General features: G+C 38.9%; 1 protein-coding gene across 2 annotated transcripts in view; it reads right to left on the bottom strand.

Moving 5' to 3' along the window:
• The window catches only part of PLGRKT (plasminogen receptor with a C-terminal lysine), a 50145-nt gene that overhangs the window by 5579 nt on the left and 22894 nt on the right, over positions 1-21672 (bottom strand). The gene's annotated exons all lie outside the window — the stretch shown is intronic.

A 21672-nucleotide genomic window follows, 5' to 3' on the forward strand; every position in this document is an offset into this window, starting at 1 on the left:
GTAATGGATTTCGAATTTGAGAATCCTCAGACAGAGAGCACTTGTACTTCTGCCTCCTGTCAAGAATTCTGGGAAGGGGCATCTGTCCGCCTGCCGATGCAGGGGACACGGGTTTGTGCCCCGGTCCGGGAAGATCCCACACGCCGCGGAGCGGCTGGGCCCGTGAGCCATGGCCGCTGAGCCTGCGCGCCCGGAGCCTGTGCTCCGCAACGGGAGAGGCCACAACAGTGAGAGGCCCACGTACCGCAAAAAAAAAAAAAAAAAAAAAAAAAAAGAATATAAAGTAAAGCAGAAATGGTTGCAGAGCAGATCTAGGCTTATAGAAGAAGGCCTGAGAGAGGCCACCCCGGTCTCCCTCAGTTGCCAAGGGTTGTGGATAAAGTCTGCAAGGTTCCCAGGTCAACCTGGATAGGGTCATAGAAGGTAGCTGATAATTGAAAGCATGTGGCTTACCAGAGAGTCACCAAAGCCTAGGGCCCAGGAACCCAATAATAGACACTTGGGTAAAAACTAAGGATATTCAGAAACTCTGAATACCCTAACTTTACTTATCTATTAATCTGAAACTATTCTAAAATTTAAGTTTATTTTTTTATTAAGTTTATTTTTATTATATATTCTAGGTCTCTAATCTCTACCAATAAGAATAGAAGCAATCATCTCCATATATCAGAGAAACTGTGAAAATCAGCTAGACTATATCTGCAATAAACTAAGTCTAGAGTTGAAAAAAAATCCATGCAGACCCTCTCTTTCATGGGCAAAAAATCCTGATGAAGGACATCATTGAGCTATAATGCTAATTATCAATTAAAACTTTATTAATGACCACATACTTTATAAAATTGTATTTAAAGTCACAGGTCTAGGTCCAAATACATTTTAAAATTCAAATTAATTAATAAATTTTATCACCAAACTTTTTCAATAGCCATAAGGAGATAATTACATTAATGTAATTATTAATTTACCAGTAATAGGCATTATTTAACTAAATGTACATTCATTTTCACCCTTCTTCCCCAAATATTGACGCTAATAACAAGAGCAAAAGAGAACATGTACAGTAAGTTTCTGTAACAGTCTTTAACCCAAATCATAAATATAAAATTCTTTATCCTATTTTAAAAGAATTTTACACCTTTTTATAATAATTATTTTCCTATCTCTGTTACTTTTGATACTGCTTTATAGGACAATTTGAAATTAAAATGTTCCTCATTATGACTTCAGACTAAGATGATTTTACAGGCTTAGCTGGTACTAGTTTAACAATTACAGAGCCACAATTAATTTTAAAGAGAATATAATAAAAGAGAGCTAGCTTATTAAAAATTATTGTTCAGGGTGCAGCGGTTAAGAATCCACCTTCCAATGCAGGGGACATGGGTTCGATCCCAGGTCCGGGAAGATCCCACATGCCACAGAGCAACTAAGCCCGTGCACCACAATTACTGAGCCTGTGCTCTAGAGCCCGCAAGCCACAACTACTGAGCCCGCGTGCCACAACTACTGAAGCCTGCGTGCCTAGAGCCTGAAGCTCACACACCTAGAGCCCGTGCTCTGCAACAAGAGAAGCCACCGCAATGCGAAGCCCGCGCACCACAACCAAGAGTAGCCCCCACTCGCTGCAACTAAAGAAAGCCTGTGCGCAGCAGCAAAAACCCAACGCAGCCAAAAGTAAATAATAAATGAATTAATTTAAAAAATCATCATAGCGTTTCTTTAAAAAAAAATCATTGTTCATAGTAGGAGAAACCACATTATGACCACCTTCATAAAACTGTTACATCCACTCTTTCTTGTGTATTTTAACTCTTCAGATTTTTTTGTTTAAAAAATATTAAGGGCAGCCACAAAATTACTGACCTCAGTAATTTGTCAATCTTTTGAGTCTCAGAAGGGGCAACTATGTAAAAATCCACAGACCATTTAATATGTTTCCCTTTAATACAATCTTAAAATGATTAAATTTCATGTGGACACATAAAACATTTTCACAGCACAAAAAAGGCAATGACATTGTCCTATAAATTATCTTCATTGTAGTTTTAATTTTTTATTAATTAGAGCCTTTCCTATTTTTGAGAAATAATTAGGCCAACCTTGAAAAAAATCCGTATACTTCTGTGTTTTTAGTTTCCAACAGTCTTTTAACTTATGCATAATATATTCACATGTAATAGAAAAGATGTCTTTTTATTTGCTTAACTGGACAATGCCAAAAAGCTATTCTGCATGTTTTGTCACAAAAGAGATTTTGTTTTATCAGAAATGAATATTTTATATTTGTCTATGCCTTTTTTAAATTAACAGAGACATTATTGATACCTTCTAAACTAAAAGCAAAATCAGAATTTCAGGTAAACAAACCATAAAGATCATTAAAATAAAGCAACCATAATGAAAGCTGTGACAAGTGGCATTTAAGTTTAACTTGCTCTACAGATGTTTTAAATGTTCAACATCCAGTAAGTAGTTTGGGAAGAATCTGGAACAGGAAATGAATAACAAATTGAAGCTTTTTAAAAATAAATCCAGGGCTTCCATGGTGGCGCAGTGGTTGAGAGTCTGCCTGCCAATGCAGGGGACACGGATTCGAACCCTGGTCTGGGAAGGTCCCACATGCTGCGGAGCAAGTAGGCCCGTGAGCCACAACTACTGAGCCTGCGTGTCTGGAGCCTGTGCTCCGCAACAAGAGAGGCCTGCGCACTGCGATGAAGAGTGGCCCCAGCTCGCCGCAACTAGAGAAAGCCCTCGCACAGAGACGAGGACCCAACACAGCCAAAAATAGATAAATAAATAAATAGATTTAAAAATAAGTCCATTGTTTAATCAATGACTTATGAAAATAAAAACATTGAAGTATTATTCAGAAGCTTAAAAGCTTTGGTTACAGCATCTTGTTACATACCTTCCAATAAAGATTACAACACAATTAAATCCACTCTTATTCTCAGATGTTTGTAAACAATAAGGTCACCCTATGTAAAAACTAAGAATTCCAGTTTAGCAAAAGCCCTTTATATTACTTATGGATTCTAAAATATATGGACTTTCTCCAGCAAGATCAGAAGATGCTGACAAGATGAGTAGAGCCTGGGAAAGAACGAAAGATCAATGACGTTCTCGTCCGTTATCTAAAATTCTGTAAAGACATAGCTGCTAACAGTGTCTGGTACATTATAAATGCTATTAACTGAAGTTGAAGACAATTCCAGAACTTAAGTAAAAAATGATAATAAGCATATTTTCTTTTATCCTGGATTTCCTCATTTTAAAGAGTACATATTTCTTACTTTGATAATTAACGTTCCTCTATGTCAATCCTAGCTGTGCACAAAGCTAAGACCTCTATTCTATAATACTTAGAACAAAAAATCTTAGAAACAAAATATGCTTCAAAAATAAAATTAGAAAATCATTAAGGTAGTGTAAGATGCTTACTTCTACTTTATTGTGGCAGCTGATACACTGATAGAAATAATAATGTGGTTCACCAGGTGCTAAGCACTGTACTTAATTTACATATATTGACTTTCCTGCAAAACCCTATGAGGCTGGTCTATGAGTTAAAGATAATGGAATCCACTCCAATTAGTAATTTAAACAGAATGGGACTTATTGCAAGGTATTTGGCAGGTTAAGAATTTCTAGGGGAGCCATGGAAGTTAGTTTGTGTCCTATACTATCAGGAATAACATAGCAGGGAGAAATGCTCAGCCAGAACAGGGGACTCTCCTATGGGAACCCCACAGCTACTGCCTTCTGTCATAGATGCTCAGAACCAAATACTGAAATTCCACCTCCACATTCCCAAATGTCAGCTCCACTACAGTGATTACAAGAAGATCCAACATCTTCTAGAAGCTTTATACTGCCCATGTCCACCTCCCAGGTTTCCTTCAGGTGTGCCTAGATGGCAGAACCATGTCAGATGTGAAACCCAGCTGCAAGAGTCTGAGAAATCTGCCTCTGGCTTTCCAGCCTCTGTTGCCATAAGGGAGTTGGATGGAATGGAAGCTGAGCAGAGGATGTATTGACTCAGTTTACAGTTGAGGAAACTGAGGATCAGAGTTCGACTGATTTTCCCTGTGGCCTCAGTTATCAAATGGCAGATCTAGGATTCAAACCCAGGCCTGCCTGTTCCAAGGCCCAACCTTGCAGTCTACTCTCAGTACACTGGCAGTAATCAAGTCAATGTGGAAAATGGGAGTAAAGCAGGCAGGGTATGTCGTTACCATCTGAAAAGCCTTTGGCCTTCTATTATAATTAATACAAGAATTTTAAAAAGACACTGTGTAATGAGCTCTAAATTTATGGGGGTACAGGCTGACCTGAATTACTCTGTTTAATTCCCCTTAAAAGAGCCTCTCTACACACTGTCTCTGATTTTATGCCCCCATCCCTGTAGTGATTTCAGTGACCAGCACTCTCTGAATGTGAGCCTCCTAAGGCCCCTGTGACCTCCTCCTTGTTGTCATATCTAATTTCTCAGAGAACTGGGGGCAACCACCACATCCAAATAATGACCATGGCCTGGAGACTTGATTTCTAAACATTTCTTGAGATGTGGCCTCTCCTACGCTGTTGTGCAAGCGTGCGTTTGGGGCTCAGGCCAAGGGCCCTGGGAGAGAACAAGGCCAGCCCGTGGCTCTATAAGGAAACTAGTGTCTGTGCTCAAGGTGAGGGCAGAACAGGAAGCTAAGGAAGTTCTGAAAAGTCAAGACCTGCTCCCCTTCCATAAATGAAATACAAAGGGGAAAGGCAACTCCTAAAACCACAGAGGTACTAGAACCTTTTCCAGAGAGGGTCCTTCAAATCCTTTATTTGTTTACTTTCCCCTAGAATTTTTTTCTCATCCATCTCCTCTTGGTCTTCTCAGCTCCTGGTGATATTATCACTTTCCAGGATCCAGCTACCACTTCTTGCTGATGACGTCTGAATTCTAAATCTCTACCCTGGAGCTCTTTTCAGTGGTATATTGTGTTTCCAACTGTCTTCTGAGCATCTCCACGGGGAGATAGACAGCCAAGTCTTACCTAGATGTCTCTGCACACCTCTAAATCCAGCCTTCTTCCTGCTGTACCTGCTCCAGCTCAGAGCATCATTACCCATCAACAAAAGCACTATATTACCACCAATCTGTCTCTATCCTAGTTTCTTCTCCCTCCAATCCATCTTTTATATGGCTCTCTCTATATTTATTTACATTTCTATTCCTATCTCAAAAGCAATCTCATGTTACTTTCCTGTTTAAAAAATTTTACTGGTTCTTTAATTCCTAGACATAACACGGCCTTTAAAAATCCTATTCCAATTTACCTCTTGGGCTTCATGTCCTGACAGTCTTCCCCTAAACCACAGCCAGCAATCCTTACCCAGACTAGGCACGTTCATCTTTCCACAGCTTTTTGCTCATAGAGACAGACATTGGAGTCACTTGGACTGGGTTCAAATTCTAGTTCTGTCACAAACTTGCTATGTGATTGTGCACAAGCCCCCTAAATGTCTTGACTCCAATTTCTCTATCTCTAGGAGCAACATAGTTACCTTACAGGGATGCTCTCCTAAAGAAGATGGCATATTTGAAGGGAGTTTTGCACCGCAGGCATTGGAATGTGTTAGCCCCTCTGTCTTGCTTTCTCCTCTTGTCTCCTGTCCCAATGGTTACCTAGACTTACAGCCTTTTTCCTTCACTATCTTCCCTCTCTCTTTCTAGGACAGTTCACCTGTTTTCTGACTTCAAAGTTTCTCTTTGCTGAAGATGCCCACATCTCTATCCGGAGCCCCATCAACTCACTGAGCAATGCTGCCAGCTGCAGCTGGCTGACTTGTGTTCCTGGTACTACACTGAATTCAGCACTCCCTGCACTGTGACTGTTAGTTCCTCCAGACCAGCCCCCCTGCCAGCTCCTTGTACTCCTCAGAAGCTCCATGATTCTCCCAGAGGAATAAAAACTTTGGTTTCCATCTTCAACTCACTCTTCTTAACTCCCCATGTATCTAGTTAGTCCAGAAATTCTACCACCAGCTTTTTCTCTGAAATCTCCCCTTTTCTCCATTCTTGCTACCTCCCCTGAAATCCAAATCCCTATCACTTTAGACTTTGGGTACTGCAATGGCCCCATGTTATCCTTATATGTCTAGCCTGTGGTATAGATCTATTAACAAAAAAGCACTGTGGCCCAGAAGTTAATACTATGGACACTGGAGCCAGACTGCCTGAAACTGAAGCCTGGCTCCACCACTTGCAAGCTGTGTAGCTTCTGGCAAGTTCTTGCATCTCTCTGTGCCTCAGTTTTCTTATCTGTAAAACGGGGCAAATGACAATGCCTACCTTAAAAGGTTGTTGTAAGGATTAAATGAGCAAATACATGTTAAGGTCTTAGAGCAGAGCTTTAATAAAGATTCAATAAAAGTTAGCTGCTATTATTTGCCTCGAAAATAGACGTAAGGTTGCAAGATTATTTTAAAATATTTTAAATTAAATAAAAGGTTCTGCTCCTGTCATTCCCCTGCTCAAAAACTTCTAAAACTTCTTTTTTCTGCTACATCATGTATAAATGCTCTACTCAGCTTTCTGAGCCCTCTGGACCAGATCTGTGCCTCACCTCATTTTCTACTGTAGCCCTTCTCAGCTTTGGTCAGGTGGACTTCCTGCAGTTTTCCAAATGTGGCTCTATCTGACTCTTCCTGGCCTTGTGACCTTAGGTGAGTCACAGCATGTCTAAACAGCCTGTTTTCTCATCTGTGACGTGGGGATAATAACAGTACCTTCCTGGTGGGTTTTTTTGTTTTTTTATGAGACTAAAAAGGAATTAGAGCATCTTTTTTTAACATGCCTGTAGTTGTTGAGGGAGAGCAGGCTTGTATGGGAAAAGCAGCAGCAGTCTACATAGTGTCAATCAGAAATACATTTCTGTAAATCTTGAAGCCTAGGGAGGTAAAAATACGTTTCAGGAGAAAAAGACAAAGTTTCCACAGAAATGAACATAGTATCCTTAAAGGCTAATGGTTATTGAGTCATTTACTCTTTATAACAGTATGTTTGGCAGGTGTCACTAATATCCCATTTTTCCAGATGAGAAAACTGGTGGTAAGAATGATTAAGTAACTTGCCAGTGCCTGTAGCTCTCGTACATCCTGGGTGTTTCTTTTACTTCTTAGTAATACTACTTAACACCTTTTATAATAATAGCCAGGAAATTAATAAAGTACTTATTTTCAGAATACAAGCCAAGGCAAAAGAGAAGTAAAACAAAAAGACAAAACTAAACCCCAATGAATACAACTGTGACCATGTAGAACATTCTTTAATTAGTTTCACTTCTATCTTCTCAATGAGTTGTGTGTGCTTCTGACCCTACATTTCAGTATCCATGGAATCCCCAAAACTAGAGGTTCTTTTTCTTTTTCTTTTTTTTTTTTTTTCCGGTACGCAGGCCTCTCACTGTTGTGGCCTCTCCCGTTTGTGGAGCACAGGCTCCGGACGCGCAGGCTCAGCGGCCATGGCTCACGGGCCCAGCCGCTCCGTGGCATGTGGGATCTTCCCGGACCGGAGCACGAACCTGTGTCCCCTGCATCGGCAGGCGGACTCTCAACCACTGCGCCACCAGGGAAGCCCCTAGAGGTTCTTTTTAATCCAATAAAAAAGTATTTCTGTACTTTGATGTGCTTTTCTTACATTCATAAGTAATATAAAATAATTCTTCTAAAATGCTTCAGAAGATGAGGAAGCCAAAGCAAGAAATAAGAGGGATTAAAAGCATTGTTGAACAAAGGACTTTCCACCTGGTTGACAGGAATTTTTTAAAAATTTGCTTGACAAACTGATTTGAAAAGTCCCTTGGAGGAGAAACATCCCACAACATGGATGAACCCCAAAAATATTATGGTAAGGAAAGAAGCCAGACACAAAAGACCACAAATTGTATGATTCCACTTCTGTGAAATGTCCAGAAAAGGCAAATCTATGGAGACAAAAAGTAGATTAATGATTTCCTGGGTCTGGAGTTGGGATCAAAGATTTACTATACTTGAGCACAAGTGAACTTTTGGGGATGATGGAAATGTTCTAAAACTGGATTATGGTGATGGTTGTACAACTCTATAAAAATACTAAAAATCATTGAATTGTACCCACACAACGTGTACCCCTACAGTTTTAGAGTATGTGAATTACTCAATAAAGATGTTTAAAAAATAGAAGTGGGACAGAGTAGCCTTTCAGCATCAGTAAGTAACAGCATGCGTTTATTTTAAATCATTAACAAAAATGATGATGCTTTGTGGTGATATAGCTGCCTGACCACACAATTATTCCTGTGTCTTAGTGAGGTTTTTCATGTTCCGCTCTCAAGAACTGTTCAGAAACATCTGAGCCACTTGGTAAGGAATAACTCTATTCAGATGCAGACTTTATAAATCATTTTATAATAATATATTCCATCTTTATATTTATCAAAGAGAGAAGAAAAAACGTTTTAGCATTATATATATATAGTCCTTTTCATAAATAATTAGTTTTAAGCTTTATATTCCATACATTTTCTATTTTCATACTAAAACACACCACCAAAATTTTCCTTGCAATGTCAGGAGGCGGGGAGGATATTGTTTTTTTCTCTGTAAATGTTTCTATTTTCTCTTCAAGCATTCCTATCCCTAATACTCATATCACCCTTCCTGGGTATTAGACCTTATTTGCCCTAAAGAGGTGCAATATATACCACAGCAAATTTTTGGTTAAAAGGGTGGGTTGAGCTGATCCATCTTACTTTAAAAAATTGCTCAAATGTCAGCTCACCACCAGTTTTCAAGCTGTTTTGGGAGCTCAGCTTAGATGGCTGTTAATCTAGAGATTCTTTTATTTAGAGGAAAATACATTTATACAGCAGCTAAAATCAGAATCCAGTTAACACCAGAAGATTAACCTAGTGATATAATAATTGTTAATGGGAAGAATTTGTGGGGCAAGTCATTTCCAATTCTAATTAATTTTAGGCAAGCCTTTAAATTAGAAATTTATTTAAACCTGATTTCAATATGAAAACAAAAGTAGATTGTGGAAAGAATTCATTATTTAGTTATCCATTTCTAGGAAAAGATACTTCTGATAATTCATGTTCACATGAATTTAAAAATAAAATATCATCTCACTATTATAAGAAAATAATCATTAATTCCTGAAATGGAAAAACATGTTATTTTTACATGTTGTCCTGTTCTGATTTGTATGGATCTCAGAGTTCTGCAGAAAGGTGAGCCTGACCCAGTCAAGACCAATAAGTCTTAGATTTGCTGCTGTTTAATCCCTGTAGTGACACTCATTTCTTTTTGAATACAAGGCTAAATAAAAACCTAAACTAAATAGCCACAGATAGGGAGAGAGAAGTCAAACTGAGAAATAAACATAAAGGTAATTAGAGTTTTATGTCGTAAGTTTTTTTGTGCTATAAACGTTTTCACACAGGCTTTTTGTAAACATAAATTTTTTTAGTGGCTTTTTAAAATTTTTATTTTATTTTGGAGTATAATTGATTTACAATGTTGTGTTAGTTTCAGATGTACAGCAAAATGATTCAGTGTCATATATATATATTTTTTCAGATTCTTTTCCCATTTAGGTTATTACAGAATATTGAGTTGACTTCCCTGTGCTATACAACAGGTCCTTGTTGATTATCTATTTTATATATAGTAGTGTATATATGTTAATCCCAAACTTCTAATTTATCCCTCCTCACCACCTTTCCCCTTTGGTAACTATAAGTTTGTTTTCTAAGTTTGTGGGTCTGTTTCTGTTTTGTAAATGAGTTCGTTTGTATCATTTTTTTAGATTTCACATACAAATGGACAAATATCATATGATATTTGTCTTTTTCTGTCTGACTGACTTCTCTAGGTCCATCCATGTTGCTGTTAATGGCATTATTTCATTCTTCTTTGTGGCTGAATAATATTCCATTGTATATATGTACCACATCTTCTTTATCCATTCCTCTGTTGAGGGACATTTAGGTCGCTTCAATGTCTTGACTATTGTAAATAGTGCTACAATGAATATTGGAGTGCATGTATCTTTTTTGAATATATGCCCAGGAGTGGGATTGCTGGATAATATGGTACCTCTATTTTTAGTTTTTTAAGGAACCTCCATACTGTTCTCCATAGTGGCTGTACCAATTTACATTCTGCCCAACAGTGCAAGAGGGTTCCCTTTTCTCCACACCCTCTCTAGCATTTATTGTTTGTAGACTTTTTTTTTTTTTTAACATCTTTACTGGGGTATAATTGCTTTACAATGGTGTGTTAGTTTCTGCTTTATAACAAAGTGAATCAGTTATACATATACATATGTTCCCATATCTCTTCCCTCTTGCGTCTCCCTCCCTCCCACCCTCCCTATCCCACCCCTCCAGGCGGTGACAAAGCACCGAGCCGATATCCCTGTGCCATGCGGCTGCTTCCCACTAGCTATCTACCTTACGTTTGTTAGTGTGTATATGCCCATGACTCTCTCTCGCCCTGTCACAGCTCACCCTTCCCCCTCCCCATATCCTCAAGTCCGTTCTCCAGTAGGTCTGTGTCTTTATTCCTGTCTTACCCCTAAGTTCTTGATGACATTTTTTTTTCTTAAATTCCATATATATGTGTTAGCATATGGTATTTGTCTTTTTCTTTCTGACTTACTTCACTCTGTACGACAGACTCTAGGTCTGTCCACCTCATTACAAATAGCTCAATTTCGTTTCTTTTTATGGCTGAGTAATATTCCATTGTATATATGTGCCACATCTTCTTTATCCATTCATCCGATGATGGGCACTTAGGTTGTTTCCATCTCCAGGCTATTGTAAATAGAGCTGCAATGAACATTTTGGTACATGACTCTTTTTGAATTTTGGTTTTCTCAGGGTATATGCCCAGTAGTGGGATTGCTGGGTCATATGATAGTTCTATTTGTAGTTTTTTAAGGAACCTCCATACTGTTCTCCATAGTGGCTGTACCAATTTACATTCCCACCAACAGTGCAAGAGGGTTCCCTTTTCTCCACACCCTCTCTAGCATTTATTGTTTGTAGACTTTTTAATGATGGCCATTCTGTAGTTTTGATTTGCATTTCTCTAATGATTAGCGATGTAGTGAATCTTTTCATGTGCTTTTTGGCCATCTGTATGTCTTCTTTGGAGAAATGCCTCTTTAGACCTGCCCATTTTTTGACTGAGTTGTTATTTTGATATTGAGCTGCATGAGCTGTTTGTATATTTTGGAGATTAATCCCTTGTCAGTCACATCGTTTGCAAGTATTTTCTCCCATTCTGTGGGTTGTCTTTTCATTTTATTTACAGTTTCCATTGCTGTGCAAAAGCTTTTAAGTTTAATTAGGTCCCATTTGTTTATTTTTGTTTTTATTTTCATTACTCTAGGAAGTGGATCAAAAAAGATATTTCTGTAATTTATGTCAAAGAATGTTCTGCCTATATTTTCCTGTAAGAGTTTTATAGTATCCAGTCTTACGTTTAGGTCTTCAATCCATTTTGAGTTTATTTTTGTGTATGGTGTTAGAGAATGTTCTAATTTCATTCTTTTTACATGTAGCTGTCTAGTTTTCTCAGCACTACTTATTGAAGAGACTGTTTTTTCTCCATTGTATATTCTTGACTCCTTTGTTGTAGATTAATTGACCATAGGTGCATGGGTTTATTTCTGAGCTTTCTATACTGTTCCATGATCTACATTTCTGAGACACATATTAATCAAATTGAAAAAAATTAAAGACAAAGCGAAAATATTAAAAGCCACAAGGGAAAAGCAACAAATAACATACAAGGAAATCCCCATAAGGTTATCAGCTGATTTTTCAGCAGAAACTCTATAGGCCAGAAGGGAGTGGAACAATATATTTAAGGTGATGAAAGGGAAAAATGTACAACCAAGTATACTCTACCCAGCAAGGGTCTCATTCAGATTCGAATGAGAAATCAAAACCTTTATAGACAAGCAAAAGCTAAGAGAATTCAGCACCACCAAACCAGATTTACAACAAATGCTAAAGGAATTTCTCAAGGCAAAAAAGAAAAGGCCACAAATAGAAAACAAGAAACTTATGAATGGGAAAGCTCACCAGTAAAGACAAACATACAGTAAAGGTAGGAAATCATCCACACACAAATATGATATCAATAGGAGCAATCGTGAGAAGAGGAGAGCACAAATGCAGGATATTGGAAATGCATTTGATATTAAAAGAACAGCAACTTAAAACAATCTTGTATATATATAGACTGCTATATCAAAACCTCATGGTAACCACAAATCAAAAATCTACAATAGATACACAATAAAAAAGAAAAAGCAACTGAAACACAACACTAAAGATAGTCATCAAATCACAAGAGAAGGGAACAAAGAGGAAGGGAAGAAAAAAGACCTACAAAAACAAATCCAAAACAATTAAAAAGATGACAATAAGAACATACATATCAATAATTACTTTAAATGTAAATGGGTTAAATGCTCCAATCAAAAGACACAGACTGGCTGGATGGATACAAAAACAAGACTGGTACATATGCTATCTACAAGAGACCCACTTCAGATCTAGGGACACATACAGACTGAAAGTGAGAGGATGGATAAAGGTATTCCATGCAAATGGAAATCAAAAGAAAGCTGGAGACGCAATACTCATATCAGACAAAACAGACTTTAAAATAAAGGCTGTTACAAGAGACAAAGACACTACATAATGATCAAGGGATCAATCCAAGAAGATATAACAGTTGTAAATATATATGTACCCAACATAGGGGCACCTCAGTATATAAGGCAAATGATAACAGCCATAAGATTTTCTTTTATAATCCTCCTGAATGTTTTATTTTCATAAGAAAGAGGTACATTTTTTATTATGGGCTGTTTATTCACACTCACTTTCTTGCAATAAAAGTAAGCCTAATTTGATAGCATTGATAAGCAAGCGAAGATAGAAAGTATTAAAAACAATAGTGGCTCAGTATTGGCCCTGGGTTGGGGGGCAGGGGAGCCACAGGAAAGTCAGAGTGGTAGAAAGGGAAAGGCACGAACTATCAGGAATGACACTTGCATCATTGACTCTTCAGTCTGGAAGAAGACAGTTAGTACTCCCTATCTTAAATCAAATAGAAAATTAGTTCCAGGTGAATCAAAGCCCTGAATGTACCAAATGAAGTGATAAATATATTATAAGGAAAATTTGGAGACTGCTTGTATAACCTTAGGAAGTCAAAGACCTTTCCAAGAAAAACAGGAAACATGAAGGAAAAGATTAACAGATTTTATACACGAAAAATAAAAAAATTCACACCTATTGGGATGGCTATTATGAACAACAACAACAGAAAATAACAAGTATTGGCCCGGGGCAAAGATATGGAAAAACTGGAACCCTTGTACGTTGCTGGTGGGAATGTACAGTGGTGCAGCTGCTATGGAAAATGACATGGCAATTCCTTAAAAAAAATTACAGAATTACCATATGATCCAGTAATTCCACTTCTGGGTGTATACCCAAAAGCAATGGAAGCAGGGACTCGAGTAGACACTTATACACCCATATTCATTGCAGTATTATTCCCAATACCCAAAAAGTAGAAGCAACTCAAATGGCCACCAACAGGTGAATGAATAAACAAAATGTGACATATACATGGAATATTATTCAGCTTTAAAAAGGAAGAAAATTCTAACACATGCTCCAACATGGAAGAAACTCAAGGACATTGTGCCAGTTGAAATAAGCAGATCGTGAAATAACAAATATTATATAATTCTACTAATATGAGGTACCTATAGGAGTCAAATTCATACAGACAGAAAGTAGAATGATGCATGCCAGGGGTTGGGGAGAGAGGGGAGTGGAGAGTTAGTGTTTGATGCATACAGAGTTTCAGTTGGGAAAGATGAAAATGTTCTTAGAGTTGGATGGTAGTGATGGTTACACGAGAGAGGCACAGTGAAGGGGTTAAGAGTGTGGGCCTTGCAATCAGACTGCCTGCATTTGAGTCTGATGCCACCACTTATTAACACTGTGTCCTTGGGCATGTCACTTAATCTCTCTGTACCTCAGTTTCTTCATCTGTAAAATATAGAAAATAATAGTAACTACCTCATGGGGTTGTCTTGAGGACTACATTATTAAGGAGAATAGCATGTAGAAATAATACAACCCTATGGTTGAATTTGGAAACATCTATTTTAAATGCACCTACCCCTTGATCTAGCAATTCCACTTTCAGGCTGAGTCAATACTTAATAAAAACTAGTTGTTTTTTCTGTTCTTCTTATCATCATCATCATTATTCCTATGCAGCTATATATTCTGATGTGGAAAAATCTTTCAGCCTAATATATATATATATATATATATATATATATATATATATGTGTGTGTGTGTGTGTGTGTGTGTGTGTGTGTGTATGTATGTATATATACATGAATGGCTATATATGTATTTTTTTTGCCTTTTTTTAAACATCTTTATTGGAGTATAATTGCTTTACAATAGTGTGTTACTTTCTGCTTTATAACAAAGTGAATCAGCTATACATATATCCCCATATATATGTTTTTTTTTTCCTGACATCTGTTTCTTCCCTTTCCCCCATCACCACTGCTTAATCTTAGTCTTCCCATGTCCTTCACCTATAATTATACTCTGGGTTCATTCTTTATGGGTAAAAAGAAGTTAGCTACCATACTGTGAAATTAAGGTCACATAGTAAGCCGACAACTGGGTCAGGAGAAGAAACTGCTGACCAGGTCCTGCTCACACAACCTCTCAATGATAAGCATGTCTGGGGTATCTAAGGAACAGCAAAGTAACCGGTGTAGCCACAGAGGAATGAGCAAGGGGGAAAGTGGTAGATGATGAGGTCAGAGAGGTGATGGCAAAGGGCTAGATCACCAAGGGCAGTGCTTCTCAGACATGCATGTGAATCACCTGGGGGATATATTAAAAGCAGATTCTGATTCAGTAGGACAAGGAGGGACACATGGTTCTGTATTTCTAACAAGCTCCAGTGCTGATGCTTTTAAAAAGTGGACCATATTTGACAACGAGTCTTGTAGGCCTTTGCTGGAACTTCAGTAAAAACTGTGAGGAAGATGGGAAGCTGCTGGAGGGCTTTGAGCAAGAAGCTGTGTGATATGACATTTTAACGGATCAGTCTGACTTTGAAGAATATGATGTACCCAAGAGACATGAGCACATATGTTTACCACTCAAAGCAGCAATATTCATAATAGACCCAAACTGGAATCAATCTAAATATCCATCAACAGTAGGATGAATACATAAATTATGGTATATTCATATAATGGAATACTACAAAGCATGGAAGAAGAATGAATTACTGCTACAACTAACAATGTGGATAAATCTTACAGACATGAATTTAAAAAAAAATGAAAAAGAGTACATACTGTATGATCCCATATATATGAAGCATTAAAAAGGCAAAACTAATTAATGGCGGCAGAGGTCTGGATAGTGGTTGCTTTTAGCAGTGGGAGAGGCAGGAGGAAGCTTCCTGGGCTGGAAATATTCTATATATTGATCTGGATGGTAATTATATGGGTATAAACATATGTAGAAATTCACTGAGCTCTGCACACAAGATTTGTGCACTTCCCTGTGTCTATGATATACTTCAAGAAAATAAGAAGTTGTAGGGGAGCAAGTGTAAAAACTGCAAAAGCAGCTGGGAGGCTGTAGCACTAATCCAAGCAAAAGCGGGGTATGGAGTAGAGTGACAGCAGTGAAGGTGGTAAGTGGTTGGATTCTGGATATGTTTAGAATTTAGAGCTGAAAATCATTTTCTGATGGACTTGATAAAGGGATGTGAGAAAAAGGGAAGAGTAAGAGGCGATCCCAGGTTTGTAGCCTGACCACAGCATGTTGGTGCCACTTATGGAGATGGAGAAGCCTGCAGGATGATGAGCAGATTTGATGGATAAGAATGGGGTCAGAATGGGTGAGAATGAGGAATTGTGGTTTGCATATGTTAGTTTGAGATGTTTGTGGATATCCAGATGGATATGTCAAGTCAGCAGTCTGTAGTTACAGCCAAAGTCTCGGCTAGCAATAGAAATTTGAAGTCATCAGTTATATACGTGGTATTTGAAATTATGAGACTAGATGAGCTCCCCTAGGAAGTGAGTATAGATGGAGAAGAGAAGACAAGTGTGATCTGAGCCAGGGCCACTCCAGAAATATGCAGGAGTCAGGGAGAAGAGGAGGCAAAGGGGACTGAGGTGGTGTGGTCAGGGAAGTAGGAAGAGAACTAAGAGGTGTGTTTTCCCAGAAAGGAACTGAAGAATGTGTTTCAAGGAGGGAGTCATCAATGGTCAATTGTGTCAAGAGTTGCTGAGAAATTGAGTGTGATGAGGACTGAGATATTAATTATGTTGACTAGTAAACATCTGAAACTATGCCTGTCACATAGTTAAGTGTTCAAATATCATAGGCTATATGGAGAATATCATGGAGAATATACATTAAAACCTATATATATCAAATCATTGTTCTTGGCAGGAGATCATGTTTTGCAGTGAAGAAAATAAAAGTTCTTCAGAAATGAGCTCACGCTTCTACTCTTTCCCCTTGGCCCTTGAGGTTTTGGCTTAAGATGGGCAAGTGGAAAGGATCTTCTCCCCATTTGGAACAGCCCTAGGGAACTAGCCTAGCCTTCAGTCACCTCGGTCCTACAGATCATAGAGAAATGAAGTGTTTTCTTGACCTGTTCTGTAGTTTAAAGACTGCCCAAACTCATGAGGGAATATCCTGCTTCAGGGAAACAGGACTACCACGTATTCAAACTCCCCGTGCTTCAGTTTCCTCATCAACAAGATGGGACTAATTATCATGCCCATTCCATGATGTGTAACAAGGATTACAGGTATTAATATATACAAAAAGCTTAGAACAGACCTTGGCACAAAGTAAGTGCTAAATAAACAGTAGACATTTATCACATTATCATAGTGATATCAATGTCCTCCAGCTAAAGAATACCAGGAACATACCTATAGTCAAAAAAAGTAGGATTCATGGACTTGTTGCAGTAAAGAAGACACATACTATGGGGAACTGTGGGGAGTCTCAGTGAGAAGGTATTAGAAAAAGATTTATACCATCTGGACTTATGTCAAGTGATTTGGCGGAGGTTCAAAGATCATTTGGATGGGGTGCTGCCAGGAAGTGGGAGTAATTCCATGATTGGAGATCTTAAGTCTTCTTATCGAGAAGGTGAGAGGAACCAAGCAGATCTAAGTGGTAAATAGTAAAGATGCAGTAGCACTCATATTAGTCAGGGTGGGGGCATACTTGGCCATTCTGCAGTTTGGACAATGTTCATATCTTTGTCTGTTTCCTGACATAATTACAGAGTGGTCTTGCCTGATGGTGGTGATCTGTGAAACTACTTATGTTCCACAGGAGAACACCATGGACTAGCTGATAGTGCCAGGTCAGCTCCTAGCTGTCAGTGGGATAGTTTTCTTTCTCATTCTGTGTAAAATGACATGTGCTTTGAGGGGGTGATCAAAAGACTTCAGGAAGGGCTTCCCTGGTGGCGCAGTGGTTGAGAGTCTGCCTGCCGATGCAAGGGACATGGGTTCGTGCCCCAGTCCGGGAAGATCCCACATGCCGCGGAGTGGCTGGGCCCGTGAGCCATGGCCGCTGAGCCTGCGCGTCTGGAGCCTGTGCTTCACAACGGGAGAGGCCACAGCAGTGAGAGGCCCGAGTACCGCAAAAAAAAAAAAAAAAAAAACGACTTCAGGAAGACTTTCAATTTCCTCTGACAACACCTGAGTCATGAGTCATCAAAGAGAACCCGGAGAGGTGGGCAGAGAGGGTAAACTGATCAAGAAGAACTCTGATTGCTTAGTCCTAGATGTGCCCATCATCTCTGCTTTGAGCTGCTCTCTGGAAGCTCTCTGAAAAAGATAGAAAATTAGTGGGTGACTCGAGGTGAGCCCAGGGAGAAAATAGAAGGTGATGGGAGTTTGCTTCTGGCTCTTGGAGCGAAGATATCCTGGCACATACTCCAGGATAAGATGGTGTTCTCCTAGGTGATCCAAAGCCATTATGAAGATGAAGTGGAGAAACTAGCTTCACAGTAAGTAGGACTGACCTTCCCTGAGGGACAGAGCCCATGGGAACTCCCAGCCAGAATGTACATCTGGAAAACTGAAATGCCAAGGAGAAATATCAAGGAGGAGAAAGGAGCAAGGGTGAAGTTTTCAGGGGTCTGAAATGTAAACAACCAGGAAAGCTGTTGTAGTGTGGCCAGTAGCACTAAGAAGGAATCTTTTGGGTCAGATATTCATTGTCAAAACCCAGTGGAATCAGGGGACCCAATGCAAGCTGTCTAGAAGGTTTCGAAATCCTTCATTTGACTCAGGCTAGGGGGGTGTTTTTGTTTAGAATCCCAGCAGTTGCCCACTCGTACCTAGTTAAGTCCTTGTTTATATTTTGCTTGCCTTTCTCCAAGTAAAATTATCCTGTAAAACCGTGGATTGCCAGGGGTAGACCTGAACATGTTGACAGAATTAAGGCAGCCTGATGTTGGACCAATTTCAGAATCTGAAAAATCACAGGAGAGGCCAAACAGAGTGGTGTCAGGCAGAGAGGGTCAAAGAAGCAGGCTGTGGAGCCTGGAGACCCTTCTTGCCTGGGCTGTATCCCCACAGGGTCCAAGGGCACAATGTGAATACTATTACATCATTCTCACCTTTACTCTACAATGTTTATTCTCTGTGGCATTACATGATTCACCAAATCAAGTTGGGGTCTGTGGCTCTGGAGCCAGAGAGACCAGATTATCAGCCTCCTTCGGTTACTAGTTATCTGATCTCAAGCATGGAACTCTACACCGCAGTTTCCTCAACCTGTAAAATGCAACCAGTAATACCTCCCTTGCAAGGTTATTGTGAGACTTAGAGATAATATTTGTAAAAAGGCAGCCCAGCGTGTAGGAAACAAAGGATGATGATAGCCAGTCAGATCTACATCTCTGCTGCCTTCCACATCTCATGTTAAGTGGGAATATTTTCAGGGAGGAATTTTTAAATGTCTTCCAAATATAAAATGACTTAAAAAATCTATTGACTAACGTAATGCTCAACTGTCAGAAAAATTGTAACAAAGGGACATTTGTTTTTTTACACTACTAAGTCTCTCTACCCTAAATACCAAAGTAGCAAGATTTTCTAGGAACAGCAATTGAAGGATATATAGCATATCCTAATAGCCAGAAAAATAATTTGCTGAGCTGATGTTGGCCACAAAAGACCTTAAATTTGTCTCAGATGGTTAAATGTTTGTGTGTGCGTAAAGCATCATTAACTTTATCTAAAATCATTGATTTGCGTAAACTCTGGATGAAGCAATATGATTTTGATTTGTGCTAAATCAAAATAAGATTACTTTCTTTGAAGCAATCGCAATTGATGACATTTGTTTACTCATCGTAGAAAATACCCAAGATGTCTTAAAACATTGTCTGGGGGGAAAGGTTAAGATAAAAGAAGGAAGTCATAACCTACTGCAATACTAATTTTATCTAGATTATCATAGTATTTCTCATGAGGGTAGTATACTTTAGTTTTCTATTAGAAAATTCCACAGAAGTAGTTTGTCACATGTAGGAAACAAAGGATGTGCTGTTGGGCACAAAGGTGATTCGCATTGACCAGTTCTTAGAGCTTTGGTCAGAAGCAGTGAGAAACTGGTGTTGATTGAGCTCTGCCTTCTGTGCATCATCCTGTGATCAGTGGCACACATTTCTGAGATTGTCCTCCAGAGTCAAAGGCAGGGTCTGTGGCCTTGAAGCAAGGGTAAGGTTGGCCCTAAGCTGTCGAACCATGCAACAAAGCAGGCAGCCACATAGGTGTTCTGGTATGTGCATTGATTTTTGTGCTTTGTCCTTCTCAGCTGTCCTCAATCTTTTAGCTAGCCAAGACACCCTGAAGCTGGTGACTTACTAGGTTCAGTATAAAATTTGGGGAAAGAAGGGTTGGTTGGAAAGCCTCACAGGTAATTTGGATACACTTCCCCCTTACCCACTGCTAACATGCTGAAGGGTGTGGGCATGTTCTCCTCAAGTGGGCAGTCCTAGGCCAACCTCCTTAGCTGCAAGGATGCTCAGAGGTGAGAAGTTGGCCTGGCCTGGACAGCACTGAACGCATTTCTTAGATTTATGACATTGGTACTATGATATCCAGAGGGGGAAAGGCAGCAAATGTCTTAGAACAACAATGCTGGGGAACTGGGGTTTAATCAAAATGAGACTTAAGCAGGCTGAACACTGTGGAATAAATCTCCTGATTTTTCCTTGCCTTTGGTTTTTTCCCATTTCTGTTTTAGACATGGCAATAACTGTTATATAATCTGCTTTCCTCAGGACTGCTCCAGAGAGGAACTCTTAGAATAAATTAAGTGACACTTGCCAAGTTGTTATAGATGCTTACAATAAAGATGATATCATAATTCAGATTAATTGCTTAGGGTTGATATGCTCAAATAAATTAATTTTCATTGACAGTAAGCCCCAGGAGAGTGTATTTCTTATTTCCACGGCTTATGCTAAATTTTATCTTAAAATTCCTGCTCACACTTCCTGTATCATTACTGTGCAATTACTACATAGATATTCATAAGCCAAACTGTTTAAGGTTAACTCACCTTCTCATATTAGGTAAATACCCTGGGCTTTTGTATATGTTTTGTGAAAAACTACTTGAAGCAGAAAGAGACAAGTATTGTTATGTAAAAGTGCAAATGCTGTAGTCAGACTCCCTGGTTTGAATCTTACTATATACACTATATACTGACTGTGTGACTTCAGGCAAGCTACTTAACCTCTCTGGGCTTCAGTTTCCTCATCTATAAAATGGGAATAATAATTGATCTCCTTATTAGGTTATCATGAAATAAAATAAGAGAATACATAAAATGCTCAGAATAGTGGCTGGCATTTAGTAAGCACTCAGTAAAAATTAGCTATTAGTTTTATCGACATGTTTCTTTATTAAAATAATTCATGGATTTAAAAAATAATTTGCGGGCTTCCCCCGTGGTTCAGTGGTTAAGAATCTGCCTGCCAATGCAGGAGACACGGGTTCAAGCCCTGGTCTGGGAAGATCCCACATGCCGCAGAGCAACTAAGCCCAAGCACCACAACTACTGAGCCTGTGCTCTAGGGCCCACGAGCCACAACTACTGAGCCCACGTGCCACAACTACTGAAGCTCATGTGCCTAGAGCCCATGCTCCACAACAAGAGAAGCCACAGCGATAAGCCTGTGCACCACAATGAAGAGTAGCCCCCGCTCACCGTAACTAGAGAAAAGCCCGCGTGCAGCAACGAAGACCCAATGCAGCCAAAAATAAATAAAATAAAATAATTAATTTTAAAAAGTAAAATAATTTGCAATGTTATAGTAAAGAGACTTCATCCTGCCATTTTCACTTCTCTCTTGATTGGTGGAAGTTGGGGCAGGGGGTGATGAATAGTATTCTTTATTTTTCTCCTATCATCTACTCAGTAATAAGAAATAGCTGGTTTGAACAAGGAACATCTCATAATAATATGAAACAAATTTTAAGGCTTCTGTGTATACCT

Source organism: Pseudorca crassidens, chromosome 7 (assembly GCF_039906515.1).
Source record: "Pseudorca crassidens isolate mPseCra1 chromosome 7, mPseCra1.hap1, whole genome shotgun sequence".
NCBI lineage: Eukaryota > Metazoa > Chordata > Mammalia > Artiodactyla > Delphinidae > Pseudorca > Pseudorca crassidens.